This window comes from Galeopterus variegatus, unplaced genomic scaffold (genome assembly GCF_000696425.1).
Source record: "Galeopterus variegatus unplaced genomic scaffold, G_variegatus-3.0.2 Scaffold199, whole genome shotgun sequence".
Taxonomy (NCBI): domain Eukaryota; kingdom Metazoa; phylum Chordata; class Mammalia; order Dermoptera; family Cynocephalidae; genus Galeopterus; species Galeopterus variegatus.
The window spans coordinates 88410-108124 of record NW_007726310.1 but is presented as its reverse complement, the minus strand read 5'-3'; the positions used below and the strand labels follow the sequence as shown (position 1 = coordinate 108124).

General features: G+C 38.7%; 1 long non-coding RNA gene across 1 annotated transcript in view; it reads right to left on the bottom strand.

Moving 5' to 3' along the window:
* LOC103584419 overlaps positions 1-19715 on the bottom strand; it is a 213430-nt gene that overhangs the window by 109243 nt on the left and 84472 nt on the right. The window contains exon 2 of the long non-coding RNA XR_549972.1: positions 14337-14438. This is a non-coding gene — a long non-coding RNA (uncharacterized LOC103584419). The remainder of the gene's footprint in view (positions 1-14336; positions 14439-19715) is intronic.

Genomic DNA, 19715 nt, shown 5'->3' with positions numbered 1-19715 from the left:
ATGTGGGATCCGAACCCTCAGCGGGAGCGCCACCGCGCTCTCAAGCGGCGCACTGTAGCAGTGCGCCACCGGGCCGGCCCCAAACTTTATTGTAATTTAATGGAGTGGTAAACACCAGCTATTTATTCATTTCTTAAATTAAAAACTTTTTTATTGGATAAAATACATGTAACATAAAATTTACCATCTTAGCCATTTTTAAGTGTTCAGTTCAGCAGCATTAAGTACATTCACATTGTTGTGTCATCATGGCCACCATATTTATTCATTTAAAAAAATGACCATGTTCAGTTTTTCTTCCAGGTAAAAAGATATACTAGACAAATGTCAACAAAATAATGAAAAATCATAGATGCCATATCCCCAAGAAAAAAGACATTATTTGTTATTTTTAAAAATAAGACTGTAGAAATCCAAAAGTCATTTTGAAAGGAATGACCACTTTAAGGGCCAAAAGAGAGACAAGGGCTCTTTTGAGTACAAATCAAAGTGTCAAAGAACATTTGGAGGCTATTCAGTAGACACATGCCTCTCTCAAGGACAACTGAGACACATGCCCAACTGAGTAATAACTGAGCACCCAGCACTCAGCCATCAGCTCCAGAGCAGCAGAAAGTAAGATATGACAAGAGACCATGGTGCCTGCCCTGGGAAGAGGCCCATGTCACAGACAGCTCATACCCCAAGTGCAATCCAAAGATCAATTTGCTGCTAAACTGAAGAAATTGACTTTAGTGTTCAGACTCAGGGGCAGAGAAAGCCAACAGTGATTTCAAAATGAACCCCAAATCAGTTATTCTAAGGAATTTAACAATGGTTCAATGACTAAAAATTCTCATTATTGCCTGGCTCTGAAATAGAAAGGAAAGGTGAGCCAAAAAACAAATACCCAGTAATTGGTCAGGTTCTATTGGAGCCAATTAATGAATCCCTAGGGCTGATTAAAATCTTCATCAATGTAACATCTGGAGTCAAGTTATTTAAAAACTAATACCATTTCCAAGGGGTTTGGTAAAGGAGAATTATCTATTTTCTAAGTATCACAAATTCTCTTAAACTACCCAATCCCTGCAACTTCATTCAAACATGAGCAATTTGAAGTAGGCATTTACTTCATTAGGACCAAAAATAAGTCTCCAGGGCAGATCCTCTGGACTGCAGGCATTGCTTTGCAATTGAGCTGCTTTTCACATGCGTACCACTATGAGTGAAGGATGCTCTGTGGTGTGCAGCGGTCGGAGTAGGGATTTAATCATGGACAGAACAACAAATGTGGCCAACAGAGATGCTTTGTACAGAGTTAAAAATTAATTCAGACAAGCATTAATTATTATAATTTCTAAAAATATTACAACTTTTCCTTTAATTCTGTTTCCTTCTATTCAACTGCATTTAACAATGGTCATTGTTTTTCCTAAGCCCCAATGTTGCGTATCACAGATAATATTAAAAATACAACTGTATCTCATTCTCTGAGCATATACCAGTAACTGGCCAGGGCTAGGAGGCGTCCACAACCAGAGTGGCAAGCACTAGAAAGTCAGGAAGGTAATCTGATATTTGAATTTCACTTAGATAATAAATAAAGAAGATAACCCACTTGTGAATAATTATGACTTTAATAGCCCTACAAACCACTCACACCTCCATTTAATTCATCTTATAGCTACATTTTTAGTGGAGGAGGGACATGAAAATCTGTGCCCCAAACTTCAATTTTAGGGCATTTTTTCAAAAAATAAAAAATGTCTATCAGCTCATTTTTAAACCTGTAACTAAAAATAACCCTAGCACTATAATGCCAATCTGAAAGAAAAACATAAAGAATCTGTACCTACTAACTACTTCTGAACACAGAACACAGGAGTAGAGTTCTCAGTTAATGCCATTCCCTTATTTGCCTATCCTAACACATACTTAAAAACCCACCAAACTTTTTCCTTATTTTCCATTAAAAAATTTCTCCATCTTTCTTGTTTTGTTATGATGAGAAAAATTATATATGCTTGTAAAAAAAAAATGAAGGTAAAAAAAATGTCCGATTTACTGGAATGTGTATGTGTAAGGTAGAGGGGAGTATTTAATTCTCTTCAAAGGGATATGGAAAGAAAATGACAGAGCTGGATAGGCTGGACGGTCTTTGAGGTTCTAAGCCATTGATTTCACACGTCAAAAGACGTAAAGTAATTCCACCCTGCTCTCCCCCTACTCCCCACCCCTTACCCAGCTTGGGTAATTTCAATCACAACTAGAATCTAATTCATTTCATTTCAATTTACCAATATAAGAGAAAATCAATATATGTGTAAAAAGACGTAAAGTAATTCCACCCTGCTCTCCCCCTACTCCCCACCCCTTACCCAGCTTGGGTAATTTCAGTCACAACTAGAATCTAATTCATTTCATTTCAATTTACCAATATAAGAGAAAATCAATATATGAATGAGAAGCACTTGAGTGTTATGATGAACTCCTGAAGGGTTAGGCTAGGTTAGCAAAGTATACTCAGCAGCTGTTGGGGTGCTCTTTATCCCATAAATAGGTAATATTCGTAAAACATACTTTGAGTATGCAATACATACTCTGCCCCAGGACTACTGACAATTTTTCTAAACCCAGCCACTATTTGCTGGTCCTATAAGGCAGGTGAAAGCAGATGAATCAACTGGTGACAAACGTTACCAGAAAACATGCACAAACACATACACATAATATCATCAAGGCCCATCAGTGTAATTATTACTCAATAAGAACAGAAACTGCTCTTAGAAATCATACCTCACCTTTCCAAACCACACCAAGCAAAAACAATAATCAAAAAATGATTCTACTTTGTGATCATTTCCGACCCCTTGATGACAGCAAAAATCACAGCCTTCTAACAGACTGTAAGACATGAGGGGGTCTCTGAGGTGGTCATGGTGATAGCTCTGAGGCTGTCAGCCCCTATCAATCACCTTCTATTAAATAAAGGTTTTCCAATTTTGTTCTTCTCTCAAAGGCTTTATTTTGCCTGAATCAAGCTGAAGCATCAACATTTGAACTTACTGCTCTGATTCCTTCTCTCCAAATAAATGCTGTTAGCAGAAAAACAGGCTTTTCCACAATAGGAACTCAAAATCAAAGCATACAACAACGGTATGGTCACATATATACAAAAGACATTCTGACCATAAACACTAATCAAGTGCATTATACAAACTTCATGAGCAACCACTGGGCATAGGATGGAGTGAGTATTTAAGGGTTCCAAGAGAAGGGCAGGTCTGTGAGTTGCATGTTTTAGCTCCTGACATGAATATCAAGCAATACCAATAGATTCATTGGAGTGCCACAGCATGCTCTTGGATTACAGGTCTAAGAATCCTTCACTACACAGTTTCACTACTTAGTATCTATTATCTCTGATAGAGAAAAGTCATTTTTCTAAAATATTCCAGATACGTCTGCGGGGAGAAATAGTTTAAGATTGATTGAAAAAGTCATGTTTAAAAAGCAAAAGCACCTTAAGGAGAGGGATCTATCTTATCTATCTTTGTAACAGTGATAGCTGAGTAGACGTTTGCTACATTAATATACTAAAACCCTAAGATGGGGCCACAGTTTATATCAATATGACCAAAGTTCCAATCATACACATTTTTCTGTACCAATAAATAGACTTCACTATTATTTTTAATGGCTACATAAATATGGCAAAGAACCAGAAGTAGGGTGGGTAGAGCAGAAAGTAAGGAAGAGGGAAGAGAGAGTTCAGAGTTAGAACAAACAGGCCTAGACGCTGACTCGATGGATGTGAAAGAGAGATCGATGGATGTGAAAGAGAGATCCCAAAGCAGTTCAGTGCAACATGTTTTATTTGGCCCACATCTAGACGCTGACTCGATGGATGTGAAAGAGAGATCCCAAAGCAGTTCAGTGCAACATGTTTTATTTGGCCCACACAGTATTTCTTAAAATGTGAGCCTGTTGTCAACTCTAAGATATTGGGAGATTTCACTTAAAGATCCAGATTTTAGGCTTCTCTTAAAAAAAATAAACAAACATGATCTGGCAATTCTCCGCTTGCATTCCCAATTGGTAGAAATCTGTTGTTTACTCTGTAGCTTGCCACTGGAGATAATCACAGTTGCCCACGTCATTCATGAAGGTCTCCTGTCTGGTCCCTGAAGGCACATGAAGGGATGAAAGAATTTTTCAGCCTGAAAAAATAGGAAGCATGGAAGAGGAAGCTTATTTGGGGATAAAGATAAGGAGTCCACTAAGAGTCAGTATACATTAGGAAGATGCTGCGGGCACGAAGAGAAACTGCTGGGCAGGTGACAAAGACCTTGGGATTCGGGCGAAGTCTGGGTCTGAGATGCAGATCTGTTAGTTGCCCATGAAGGCATCCAAGAAAGAAGATGAAGTGGCTTGAAGAAAAAGGGTCGAGGAAAAAAAGAGCAGGGCCCTAAGTACAGTCATGTGCCACATGATGACGTTTCAACTATAGACGGCGTATTGGACAGTGGTCCCACTGGAGTTTTAGTAAGAATCTGTCACTAATAAGTTTGGGGTGAGGGGTGGTTTCTATGCATTATTTGACAATTATTTCCATAAGATTACAATGGCTATACCATATAGCTTAGGTGCACAGTAGGCTATACCACCTAGGTTTGCATAAGCACACTCTGTGATGTTCGCACAACAGAATGTATCCCTGTCATTAAGTCATGCAGGACTGCATTGTCCTCAATAGAGAATGGAAGAGGAAAAAAACAAAAGAGACAATGGAAAACTAAATTAGCACCATAGCTGCTCCATGATCTGGTCCCGGCCTGTCTGGTTTCATTTTCTACACCTCCCGGGGAGGCATCCTTGATCTCTGCCAGACAGTCCTAGTTCTCGTTTGAGAAACTCAGGGTTGTCAGTGCCTTCTTCAAATCTGTATTTCCCTCTGCTTGAAATGCTATTTTCTCCTTCTTGCCTGTGTTACATTTCTATTCAACTTTCTAAAAAGAGCTCAAGTTGCCCCAAATAGGTTGTTCCCCCAGTGTTCTGTGCACCTCTACTGAATCCTTTATCATGCTGTCCTGAGGTTACCACCTTCCCATTAGACTGAGCGCCCGATGAGGCTGGGGACCAGAACTTCTTTGACATGTTATCCTCAGTGCCTGACATTCGATAAGTGATAACAGGACAAAGGAAGGGAGGGACTAAGCAACTGGAGTGGTAGGATAAATCTTGGGACAATGCTGGGTCACAGGAATCAAGGAAGAAGAGCTATTTTTGCCAGAGAGAACCGTCTCAAATACCAGAAATTATTTAAGGAGAATGAGGACTGATGAGAGGCACTGGATTTTAGCAAGAATCTGTCACTACTAAGTTTGGGATGGGGGATGGTTTCTATGCATTACTGGAAAATAATTTGGCAATATATATCAAAAGGCTTAACACTGCTCACACCCTGGGTCTAAATAAATCAACCTGGGAAACACAACTGTAATGGACAACGTGTTTGTTTTGCTTTTTTCCTGGCTGTCCAGATCCAAGTCCCGTTTCCAATTTGATGGAGCTCCCACCACATGCTGCCCTCATAGAAGGCAGCACATTACTCCCCACTCAGATGACCAAGTTGCCACATTCTTCCTCTGCTCACCCGGGCAGCCAAGTCTGCCAGTTCAGCATTCCCTCCTCTGACCAAGAGGGACAGAGCTGGTTGGAAGCAGCGGCATCACTCAGCAACCCCTGCCTCAGCATCCAGACCAGGCTCTTCTTGTCCAGCGACGGCTGCTCTGTTCCCTAGCCCTCCAGCTGCCACTTCTCTGGGCCTCAAATAACCTTCCAATCAGGGCCCCATGGTTATAATGCAGCCAGAACCAGTCTCTGATTCTGGCACCTGGAAGTATTCTAATCAAAATCTTTTTTTTTTTTTTTGTCTTTTTTGTCTTTTTTCGTGACCGGCAATGGATCGCAACCCTCAGTGTTGCGCCCCTACCGGACCGGGACCGGCCACGGGATCTCAACCCTCGGTGTTGCCCCCGCTCCTCGCTCAGCCAGTGAGCAGCCGGTCTGTATGTGGGATCCGAACCCTCGGCGGGAGCACCGCTGCGCTTCCCAAGCGGCGCACTGTAGCAGTGCGCCACTGGGCCGGCCCTCAAAATCTTAAATATGGAAAAAAGCTGTATGCATATAATACAGCATTATTTATACAGCAAAATGTGGAGACAAACAAAAGGCTCCTAAAGAGGAATATATAAGTAAATGATGATATATTTACTTGACTAAATCTCTCTCTCTCACACACACACACCCTCACACCCACACCAAAACATTAAAAAAAAGAAGGGTTTAAAAATACAGTATTATCATAATCTTATAAAAATACTACTTGCAGATAAAAATGACTAGAAGTACCAAAATATTAAGTGTGGAAGCACTTTTCCTTTACTTAACTTATAAATTACAAAAGTAACACAGGCTCACTGTAAAATATTCTGAAGATATATAAAGAACACATTGATGATCCTTGTCACCCAGCTCCATACCTTGTCCATGTCCCACCCCAAAGTCACCAACACTGCCTACGTCTCCTGGTCTTCCACACCTCTCTTCAGGCTCTAACAAACATTGCTTATATAGATCTCTCTCCCCCTCATTCTTTTCCTTCCTTCTTTAAATAGGATCATAGTATGTACACCCAGCTTGATTTGGTTTGGTTTTTCACTTTACCAGGCTCAGAAGCAGCTTCTTCCGCTTGTTCTTCAGACCTCTGCTCCTGTGTTACAGCCTCGGAGCCCCAAACTGACTTAGATCCTTTTCTATCTGCACTAGCTGCAGTCATGAGTGATCTACACCATGTGTCCCTCTCCTGCACCTCTGATTCCTACCTATCTTTTAGCTGCAGTTCCTAGCCCAGTACCTGGCACACAGATGATGTCCAGTAACTGTGCTGGCACAGAAGAGAATGAGTGAGTGGGAAAGCTTGAGGACAAGATGGCACTGAAGGCAGACATGTGTAGGGGTGGGAAAAATGGCTTCCTTCCATCCTTCTAGGTTCCCTGGCTGGGCTATAAAATTAAATGGACATATGACATTAACAGGAGAAAAACCATATTTAACTACATAGGTATACATGAGAGTCCCATAAAATACGAGACTCCAAGAATGGTCAGATAATGGAAGTTTATATAGCATCCTGAGCTACAGAAAGGAATAGGGGCTTGGGGCTTCCGGGGGTAGCAGTGACACAGGTTATGGAAGGGTGAGGGCAGGAAACGTATGGCGAATAAAGGTTGTCTTGTTATGCAGATAAAAGTCTGGCAGGAGTTGTCTCAGCCCTCAGCAGAATAGGTAATAGACTGGTCATAATCGGGGGTAGCAGTGACACAGGTTATGGAAGGGTGAGGGCAGGAAATGTATGGCGAATAAAGGTTGTCTTGTTATGCCGATAAAAGTCTGGCAGGAGTTGTCTCAGCCCTCAGCAGAATAGGTAATAGACTGGTCATAATGTCAACTTCCCTTGTTGATAAGGCTCCTTGTTGATAAGGGGGGCAGTGGGGAGCGGGGAGATTCATGACAACTGAGTTCCTTTCAGAAGATCCATCTTCAGGCAGATAAGGGGAGCTCATAGCAAGCCTCTGCCTGCACCTGCTGTTCCCCAAGAGCTCTCGGTTCAAAGTAATCAGCATTCTTAAGCATCATATATTGGGGTGGCATTTCCTGAACTCCTTCATATGCACTGGTGGAGGACAGGACATTTCTCCATCATGACTGAGTTAAGAATGGTACAGGGGATATAGAGAAAGTCAAACATGTATGTAAAGAAAAAGGGAGCTGAGAAATTTAACTAGCTTACCTCAACAAACAATGATAAGGGAAAGAAGAAAAAAATAAGAAAACAATAGCCAAGAAGAAACATTCCTCATTAACAATAAGATAAATAAAAGAACTTGCATAATTATTTCTTTGCTCCATATTAATTGCTTATGTTTGTGGTGGGGTTTTACTTATCTATTTTTTGTTTTGTTTTGTTTTTTTAATCGGCTGGCCAGGGCAGGGATCTGAACCCCTAACCTTGGTGTTACAAGGCTGCACTCTGAGCTAACCAGCCAGCCCCGTGGGAGGGTTTTAAAAACAATTCTTTGAGAGACAAAAGTAGCTCCAATGTCTGTTAAATAAACGAGACAACTCAGAATTTTCTTAGCTAGCTACATTTTATAAAGTTCAAAAGAGCTAATATGAGGAAAAGCACGTTTAGGGCTATACAAAGGTAGGGCAACACCAGCACCATCAGCACATGCACTGGAGGTGGCATCTACTCATTTCATCATCAGTAATGGGCTCCGCCACAAAATTCCAAATTTCAATTTATTTTTTAAAAGATCAGCTCCATTTCAAATCAAGTGAGGATGCTAACTTCATAGCTCCGAAATATCTCTAGAGAATTTACTCAAGCCATCACTGTTTTCCTTAAAGGCCCTTCTATGTTGGCTTCGAACGAAAGAAAGAGCTTCTGAGCCTTGTCTATCAAGGAGGTTTTCAGCAACCAATTTAAATGCACACTTTAACACAGCTGGCATTCACAGAGGACTCAGTAGTACCAGTCACCATGCCACCTGACTTGTTCTCATTTAGTCCACAGAATAAACACAGGTACGGTAATGGCTCTCCTCATTCTACAGAGAAGGAAACTGAGACTTAGAAAGGGAAAACTGCTCTCCAAGTCACCCAGGCTGTAAGTGACAGAGTCCAAATTGTGACCAGGTCTGTCAGGCACCACACCCATGCTGTACCGTACTACTCTTAACCACTGTCCTGCTCTGCCACCATAAGATGACAACATTCTGATGAGCTGAAGACAAATCAGCTGATCATTTTTTGTCATCATTCTGATGACAAATTCAATCGTCCCAGGTTGAAAGAGCATTAATGCAATGTCAATTGGGCTGATTTTCTAACCACATCACTGAAACGCTGTTAAAATCACAATAAATTTGCTTAGACAACATTACGTAATAGTCCATATGCTGAGAAGCAAGACTGTCCCTCAACCCGAGTCATTCAGAATTCTTAGTCTGGGCTTTCACAATTGACTCCCTCCATCAGACTCAGACAAGGCTCTATTTTGAATTCTAATGAGGACGAGGCACACTGAATATTTAAACTGCAATTACAAAGATCCCACTTTTATGTAAATGTCCTTAATACAAGTAACAGATCTGAAAATACATAGAGGTACCAGAGGAAAATATCAGTCTAATTTGCATTTAGGAGCTAGAAAAAAAAAACCACAATGTTGTTTTCTGCTTGATGCTATCATTGGGGTGGAGCTGGGGAAAGAAAAGGGAGGAAAAACCACACAAAGATCTCAGTAAAATTTTTAAAGCCCAGGCTCCCGAGTGAAAGGTTTACAAAGAGGTACTTGAATCCTTTGTTAACAACTGAACAAACAAATTCATCATCAGGCCCTTCTCCTGTGTGGCCCCCTTACAATTCAGTCTGTATTTATAACTAGAAATTCCCTCACTGCTCAAGCATTTATGACTGATATAACAGACCATCATGGCAGATATGTGGAGGGTAGGAAACAAAAGGACATTTCACGGTTCATAACCTATTTTTGCACTTCTTTGGGTAAACTGATGATGTGCCGGCTGCTATCCACACCTCACTCAAGTCCTCTGAGTTAAACAGTAATAGAGCGCCATGTGAACGGTAATCAAGTTACACTTGAGTGGACTGCTCCATTCCCACCCTCCCCAATAGTTTAAACACACCTTGCCTGTAGTTTCATGTACTTATATGTTTGTGTATATGCTTAATATAAAATAATCAACCTGGCCTTGTATTTCAGAAGAGCAGGTGATTAACTCTTTGCTGTCTTGAGGCTCTTAGACCAATCCCCTGCCCCTCAAATGCCTTTCTTCTTAAGATCATAATTTAACTTCCATGGCATTTGGGTAGCCTCTTTTAAATGCTAACATTTACAGAAAGGGAATATGGTTTATTTTCTTTCTGAATTGTCCTCAAGTTGATTTTCTCTTCTGCTGGTACCAAATATGTCCATTGAATTTTGAATGTCAGTTACTTTTTATTTCTAAAAGTTCTATTCGGTCTCTTCACATTTTCCATGTTGCTATTTATAGTTTCCTATTCTCTCAAGATGCTTTCAAGCTTGTCATTTGTTTTTTTTTTTTAATTTAAAAAGCATAATTGGTTTTATAATCCTAATAAATTGGTCTGATAATCCTATATTGCAAGTCCGTGCAGGTTGGTTTCCACGGTCTATTGCTGGTCCTTGCCCTTGTAGTGCTGTTTCCATGTATGCTAGGTTATATTTGACTGTGTGCTGTTCATTGCCCTTAGAAATTTATTTCTGGTTGATTCCTAGATATGTAGGATGAATATGCTTTCCTTCAGAGAGGTATTTCTTGTGTTTTTGCCAGGCACCTGGAGCCATAACAAGTGAGTCTGCCTCAAACCAAATTCAAGGTGTGAGGTTTCCCAGCCCACCCTGAGTATGTATTCCCAGGGTGCAAATTCACAGGAAGGCCTTTCTGTGACACAACTCACTAAGAACTGTATACACATTTTTTTCCTTTCTTTTTTTTTCTCCTCTTCTGCTCAGCGCCAAAGATGCCTTTTCCACAATCCCCAAGGGCAAGTTTAGTCCTGATTCACTTTTACTCTGAGGGTGTAGCTCTTTGGGGGTCTCAGTTTAATGTGAGAAGGGTCTTCTATTACACTTCCTAACTGAAGTAGGCCCGGGGCTTTAATGTCTATCCCACTTATCTGCCCTTCTCAGGCTACAGAAATCCTTGACTTCTACCTGCAAATAGGTGTTACCAGATTAAAAAATAAAACACAGAAAAAAAGAAAATACTGCAAAGTACCTAAGAGTTTAGAGGCTGGAAGCAAAACAAAGTCAGGCTAGTATTATGGCGGTTCCTCAAAAACCTAAACATTGAATTACCATTTTATTCAACAACTCAACTTCTGGATCTACGCACAAAAAACGTCAGGACTTGAACAGATATCTGTACACTAATAATCACTGGCAGCATTATTCACAATAGCCAAAAGGTGGAAACAACCCAAGCATCCACTGACAATAAAGGGTAAACAAAATGTGGCATGTATGTACAATGGAATATTACTGAGCCTTAAAGTGAAATGAAATTCTGTCACATGCTACAACATGGATAAAACTTGAAGACGTCAAGTGAAATAAGCCAGATACTTATATGAGGTACCTAGAATACTCAAATTGATAGAGATGGAAAGTAGAAAAGAGGTTACCAGGGGTGGGGGGAGGGAGGAATGGGGAGTTATTGCTTAGGATAACTTTCAGTTTGGGATGTTAAAAAAGTTCTGGAGATGGATGGTAGTGATGGTTGCACAACAATGAAATGTACCTAATGCCACTGAAACGTACATTTAAAAATAGTTAATATGGTTGTCAAAACTCATCAACCTGTAAGCTTAAAAATGAGTACATTTTATTGTATGTAAATTATATCTCAATAAAGCTGATCTTTAGAAATAAATAAACTAGTTAAAATGGTAAATTTTATGTTATATTTATTTTACCACAACAAAACATTTTTAAAAGCAGGTCAGGCTAATTTTGCCAAGGGCTGCTACTCAGTAAATTCCACAATATGCTTTGTGTGCACAGACTTAATACTGATCAGTCAAAAGACTTAGAAGGAAATTGCTGAGTGTCTTAAATGCAAATCTGACCTTCCTACAACTTTAGAGACTACATACTGAATATGCAAAAACTAGCACTGTATGTCAAATGCATATATAATTGCAAATTTCCCTTTAAAAAATAAAAATGCAAAAACTTTTCCTTCAAAGGTATCAGGCATTAGAAATGATGTAAGCATAGTTATTTGATTGTTGATCTCCAGTACTGATGGAACTGTTAAGTAAATATTAGGGAAAAATGGAAGGGATAAGAGAAAGAATTCTCTCTAAAGTATTTCCATTAAAACAATAAACAAATTTCTTTTTTCAGTATCTATTTAATACTGCTGTATGCCTGGACTTCTCCTTTCTGAACCATTGCATATAATTCTGTTACACACAATATGTACACATATAATCAAATATAAATGGGGCATGAGATAAATCTATAGTTAACTTATTTTAACATACAGATAAACGTTTTAAAAACAGGTATTTTAGTAATGCTGGGAGTCTCTAAATTTCTCCTATTTTTAAAAAATAATTAAACACATAAGAGTCCAGCTCAGAATATTTTATGAACACATCTGGGTGTAAATACTAAACACTAGGTAATACCATAAAATAAAAAATTGGTGGGCTGGCCGCTTAGCTCATTTGGTTAGAGCGTGGTGTTGTAACACCAAAGTCAAGGGTTTGGACCCCCGCACAGGTCAGCCGCCAAAAAAAACCAAAACCAAACAAACAAAAAAAATTGGCAACAATAGAAGAAATATTCTGCGTTCATTACGACTTCATGAATGATATGTGCTGAGGGCCACCATGTTGCAAATACAAAAAACATACCAACATGTCTCTAGCTATATTAATTCCAAATGACTAGGAACATGACTGCTTGGAACATAATAAAAGACCTCAGGAGAGCTGTCAATTAATTGTGAAGACTCTTCCTACTTTAGACATACAATGATAGTAGCTAATACTTGCTCACTGCATACAATATACCAAACACCTTTCTTTTTTTTTTTTGTCCTTTTTTGAAACCAGCTGCACCGCGCTCAGCCAGTGAGCACACCGGCCATCCCTATATAGGATCCCAACCCGCGGCGGGAGCACTGCTGCACTCCCAGCACCACACTCTCCCAAGTGCGCCACGGGCTCGGCCAACCAAAGACCTTTCTAAGGGGTATATATAGAACTCATTTAATCCTTACAACAATCTTCTGAGGTATATACCAATAGGATCCCCATTTCAAAAATAGGAAAGCTGAGGCAAAGGGAAGTTTGGGCTCTCCTGAGGTCACAGAGCTGGTGAGTGGTGGAGGGTGGATGCAAGTCTTGGCTACAGAGCCCACACTCTTAATTACTATGCTCTAGAAATTACGTGAGAAGGTTGGTACAGTAAAATTGAGGGGGCTTTGATTCTGGAAGGAAGCACAAAGCACCACATGCCTATAGGAACAGAAGCAGAGAGTGGGTTGGCATCTGATTGGTGAGAACTACTGGGGGTGGTAATAAAGGGACATAAGTAGGCCCCACGGGGTTCCACTTCCTCTAAGTATCCAGAACCCACATCTGCCTGACCCTCTCACCCTGTTAACCGAGACCTCTCTTTTCACCAGCGAACCTATGCAAGTAAGGTCATGCTTCTCAAGTTGCACAGCTCAGGGGATCCTTGCACAAAGGCTCTAAAACTGGGCAGATCAGGGGAATCATTATATTTTTCTTACTAAAAAGGCTGAGGTGTGCTTCCAACACTAGTTGTTTTTCGGGTTTGTTTCTTTTTATTGCTGTTGCATCTCTATTTTTAATAAAGAAATGAGCTATTTAACCTTGGTGCACCTTTGTGAGATGAAACACCACGTAACAATCACTGTGATGACTACGACCGTCACCACCATCGATCATCACTTACCTTTGGGCAAGGCATTGTGCACAGGCCACACGTAACTTAAACCTCACAAAAATGTGCATCAGAATTTCTGCTAACAAGCACCTGTGTCAGAAATGCTTGTCATACTTGTTAAATAATGAACACTCTTGAACTCAACCCTAGAACTATTCCATCAGAATCTCTAGGGGAGGGCCTGAGAATCAGTATTTTAAGCAAGTACTCCAAATGATTCTTCTCTTGGCAAATGAGTCCATATTTTACATATGATGAATCAAGAGGTAAAGTGACTTGATAAAAATAACATCACTAAATATAGCATTTGAACTTGATCAGACTTCAGAAACTGGGCTCTTAACTGCTCTGCAGCTCAATGTTTAACAACTAAGCTTGTGGTTTAAAAAAAAGGCAAGAGAGATTGCCTTTAAAGGCCACAAGATCTACCACCAACAACCTGCATAACATAATACAATTTACAATTAACCAAACCACTAATCTCTGGAAACACACAGAAAGGTTTCTTTTTTTTTTTAATTAAAAAAAAAAAAAAAATTTAACGATGAATGATATGCTCTCTGAACCCCAAACAATTCATTTCACTTTAACAAGATTTAAGCATCTTTTAGCAAATTCAATGCTTCATCAAATGGCACTGCTTATATTAGAAGAGCAACCAAATCCCCCTAGTAATTAGACAAATATGGGAGACTCAAAGCAGAGTAAATCCGTAAGCGATTAGAGGAGTCAGGCAGTAACGAAAGCTCTCTCTTACCACAAGAGGTTGACTTTCTATCCACCAGGTTCACCCGCCTGGTTTCAGTGCGAAGTTTTTCATCTGTGTTCTCCACCAGGTTGGCAAGGTCATCAATTATCTCTAGAAAGGAAAGCAAAGACTTATGATTACTGCTCCCGAAATACCCTGGTTCGCATCACAGTCTCATAGCTCCAGTAGTTCTTCCTAGTAATAATTCTCTCAAGAGCAGTGATGAAAATGTACAGAACACAAGTATATTCTTTGAAAGCTGCAATTCTGATTCAATAAGGCAAAAAAATGAAATATTTTTTTAAACTAGTAGTAAAGAAAAACAACTGGCTTAACACAATTCCAGGAGACAGAAGAAAAATGTCAAGTTCAGGGAAAGAAAGCATAACCCAACGAGTTTAAGCCCAGCCAAGTTGTCATCAAGTATAAAGGTGACAGATTAGGTACAGAAGACTTCAGGGACTACCTAGGTCCTTCTTGAGAAAACTACTTGATGATGAAATCCAGCCAATCAAGAGACGAATAAAACTAAGGAACTTTAATGGAGAAGCCAGAGACCACGACGTAAGAGATGACGGTGAGAACTGAATCCACTTAAATATGGAACTAAGAATAGACAGATATATGCATTAGATTATACAAAGGTATATAAATGCTACAAACAGTGACAAATATAATTCCAACTGAAAAATTAGGCATCAGTTGGGAAGGGAGAAGGAGGATGAAAACAAGTTGAAAGTGCTAATTTCTTCATCTCTCACAGTGACTCACATTAAGCTTTGAAAGATTTAACATATAGATATTTATAGCTTCTTAAAATCACCAAAACTTCAATGTTTTACGTAATTTCTTTTGTTAACCTTGATGGATCTTTTAATAATTGCTACTTCTTGTGAAGAATCCTTTATGTGAAGTTCACCTTTTTTTAACACACTAATCTTTTTAAAGTGAAATTAAGCACTTTACAACATTTAAAATAGCATATATAATATGATCTTAATTATGTGAAATTATTTCTATCTATCCTTTTATATTTATAAGCCTATAGTGAGACATGTGGATGGTGTTAATCTAATGTTAATAATGATTATTTCTAGGTGGTGGGATCCTGTGTGATTGATGGTTTTCTTTCTTGTATTTTTCTGTATTGTTTAAATTTCTTATGAACATATATAACTTTTTCAATTTTGATTCTCCTTCTTCCCTCCTTCCTTCCACTATTCCTCTCATTTTCCAGTGACTGCTTTGGACATGCATTGTTTTTTTCTTAAAGCACTAAATAAAGCAAACAAGGAAGTCAAAGAAAGTTTCCAGAATGACAACTGATCTGAGTTTAGAAACTCATGTGGGTGAAAAAGCAGGAAAAGGGCAATCTGTGCAGAAAGAATAGTATCTAAAAGGCACAGAAGAGTTGTGTGTTCCTTTTGCTAGCCTCCGGCAGCCCTTCCTACAAACCTCCTCCTACTTATAGACCCTTACATGTTGTATTCTATTTGTTTACATGTCTTTCTTTTACAGAGAGAGTATGACATAAACTAACTTTTTTATTTACTCCTATATCTCTCACCCCTAGGATAGTGCCTAGCACAGAGCAGGATAAAATAAATATGAAAAATTAAAGGCAATGAATGAATGAAGCCTAAAGGATAAAAGCAGTGAATAATTCTCACAGCACTTCGCTGCTTCTGAGAAAACTGAGTCTAAGCCAAATTTGTCAAATATTATCTAAGCAACACCTGCTTAGAAAATCTTTCACTATTATTTAACAATTCATTTATAACTCTCTATTCCCTTCTATTCCATAACATATTCTCTCCCGGTTTTCCTTCCATCTATTTAGAAACTCTGTCTAGAGTCTCTTCTCTTAAATGTGGGTGATCCTCAGAGTTTTGTATTCTTACTCTGTAATGCTATGGTGACTTTATATACCTTTTACTTCATTGACATCTATTTAGAAACTCTGTCTAGAGTCTCTTCTCTTAAATGTGGGTGATCCCCAGAGTTTTGTATTCTTACTCTGTAATGCTATGGTGACTTTATATACCTTTTACTTCATTGATGTTTAAATTAAAAACCTGAAAATGTTCTGCTCTAGGTAGCACTCCAAAACTCTTGATCCATATAGCCAGCTTCCTACTACTGATAATCTACCTTGAAATACCAACAAACATCCTACTCTTAGGGTCTCTAAAACTAAACCCCTCATTTTCCCCAAAATTTGACTCCCTTCCTATATTCCCTGTCTCAATTAATGGCATCATCATTCATTTGCTTGCCCAAGCTAGAAATCTTAAGAGTCCCTTGGCCTTCTCCCTTCCCCTCCTTCATCTGACATTCCATTTGTTAGCCACTTTCATGTTTAACACCTCCCCAGTATCTCTCAATCCTAACATTTCTCTTAAACTGTTACTTATCTTTCTTTCTCTTGTCTTGAATCCTTTCAATCCATTATCCATACAGAGCCATGAACATATTTTTATTTTCTCATATGCTATGGTCTGAGTATCATTTGCCCCCACCAAAATTCATATTGAAATTTGATCCCCAATGTGGCAGTGTTGGGAGGTGGGACCTAGTGAGGGGTTTTGGGGTCATGGGGGACAATCCCACATGAACAGATTAATGCCCTCCCTTGGTGGTGGGAGAGTTAGTTCTCACTCTATTAGTTCCCATGAGAACTGGTTGTTAAAAAGAGACTGGCATCTTCCCTTCCTCTCTCTTGCTTCCTCTCTTGCCATGTAATCTCTTTGCACACACTGGCTCCCCTTCCACTTTCTGCCATGAGTGGAAGCAGCCTGAGGCCCTTGTCAGATGAAGCTGCCCAGTCTTGGACATTCTAGCCACCAAAATTGAGAGCCAAATACATAAATTTTATAAATTATCCAGTCTCAGGTATTCTGTAATAGCAACACAAAATGAACTAAGACATCATATTTCAGTTATTTAAAATTTAAATAGCCACATGTGGCTAGTGACTATTGTACTGAACAACACAGCTCTAAAGCAATAACTTTAAAAAAAGAGAAAAAAGAAAAGAAAAGCAATGCACACATGCACACCCTAGCAAGAGTTACAGCTTTAAAAAATCAATAGAGGGAATAAAATTAAATACTAAAAATGTATGATTCACCTAAAAAAAGGCAAGAAAGGAGGTATGGAGGAACAAAGGACAGATGGGACAAAAAGAACAGAAATACCTAGATAGCATACTTAAACTCAACTGTATCAATAGTCACATTCAATATAAATGGACTTAACTCTTCAATTAAAATACAAAGACTATCTGGCAAAATTTTTTTAAAAAGATGATGATGACATAACTATATGCTTTCAATATAAAGCATAGTGTTTACATAAGGAGCTGGTATGGCTATATTAATATCAGGCCAGATAGACTTCCAGACAAAAAGTATTATCAGAGATAAAAATGAAACTTCTCATCAAGACAAAAGGACACATGTGACCAAAATGGAAAATTCCCCAGTACTTGAAAATTATGGAAACCACCTCTAAATTACCCACAGGACAAAGATGAAATCACAAGAGAAAGCAGAAAATATATTAAACTGAAATGATAATGACAACTACTACAGACTGGATGTTTACGTGCTCTCAAACTTCATATGTTAATACCTAATCCCTAATGTAATAGTATTTGGAAGTAAGGCTTTTGGGAAATAATTAGGTCATAAGGGTAGAACCCTCATGAATGAATGAATGCCATCCCATGAATGGGATTTGTGCCCTTATAAAAGAGGTCCCAGACAGCTCCCTCATTCCTTCCACCATGTGAGGTTACAGCAAAAAGACACCTGTCTATTAACTGAGAAGCAGGCTCTCACCAGACACCAAATCTGCCAGCACCCTGACCTTGGACTTCCCAGGCTCCAAACAGTGAGAAATAAATTTCTGTTGTTTATAAGCCACTCAGTTTATGGTGTTTTGTTATAGCAGTCTGAACAGAACAAGACAACAATCTGACATAAATTTTGTGGGATGCAACTGAAGCAGTGCTTAGAGAGAAGTTTATTGCTCTAAACGTATATATTAGAAAAAAAGAAAGACGTAAAAAGCCAATGATCACACTAAAGCACATGATCATATGATCATCTCAATTAATGCAGAAAAAGGAACTGACAAAATTCAGTGTCCATTTATGTGATACAAATTCTCAGCAAAATAAGAATGAAAGACAACTTCCTCAGCCTGATGATGAAGGGCATCAACACTGAACCATTTTTCTCTAAGATCAGGAACAAAGCAAGGATATCTGCTCTGATGACTTCTGTCAAACATTTTATTAGATGTTCCACACTGTTCAATAAGGAAAAAAAAAAAAGACAAAAATATTTGAAAAAAAGATGTAAAACTGCATATTTGCAGATGACATGATTGAATATATAGAAAACCTTATGGAATCTATTTAAAAACTACTAGAACTAATAGAGTTTAACAAATTTGCAGACACAAAATAAATTTTAAAATGCAATGTATTTCTATATATTTACTTGTATTTAGAAAAAAAAAGAAAAAAATCATTTGTAATAGCATCAAAAGCTACATCAAATAATCAGAAATAAATCTAACAGAAGATGTGCAAGACCTCTATGATGAAAACAGTAAAACAATGCTGAGAGAAATAAAAGAGAGCCTAAATAAACAGAAAGCTATACCATGTTCATGGATCGGAAGACTCAATATTTTAAAAATATCTGTTCATGTTTCTCAATTGATGCATAGATTCAATGCAATCCCAATCAAAACCCTATTATGCTTTAAAAATGAAATTAGCAAGCCAATTCTAAAATTCACATGGAAATGCAAAAGATTTAGAATAGACAAAAAAATCTTGACAAAGAAAAAACAAAGTTGGAGGTGTTATACTACCCAGATTCAAGATTTATTATAAATATATACTAATCAAGACAGCATGGTATTGGAATAAGGACAGATAAATAGATCAATAGAACAGAACATAGAATCCAGAGATAGACCTGTGTGTGCATGCTCACACGTGTGTATATACTCAATTCTTAACGAAGGTACTGACGACAAAGTCAATCAAATAGGGAAAGAAAAGTCTTTTCAACAAATGATGTTGGAACTGGACATACACACAGGGAAATTAAAAAACCCTCAACCCTTTCTCCCTCCATACACACAAAATTGATTCAAGGTGGTTCACAGACCTAACTGTAAAACCTCAAACTATAAAACTTCTAGAAGAAGAAAACAGAATAAAATCTTCACAACTTTTTTTTTTTTTAAGATGACCGGTAAGGGGATCTCAACCCTTGGCTTGGTGTTGTCAGCACCACGCTCAGCCAGTGAGCAAACCGGCCATCCCTATATAGGATCCGAACCCGCGGCGGGGGCGCTGCTGCGCCC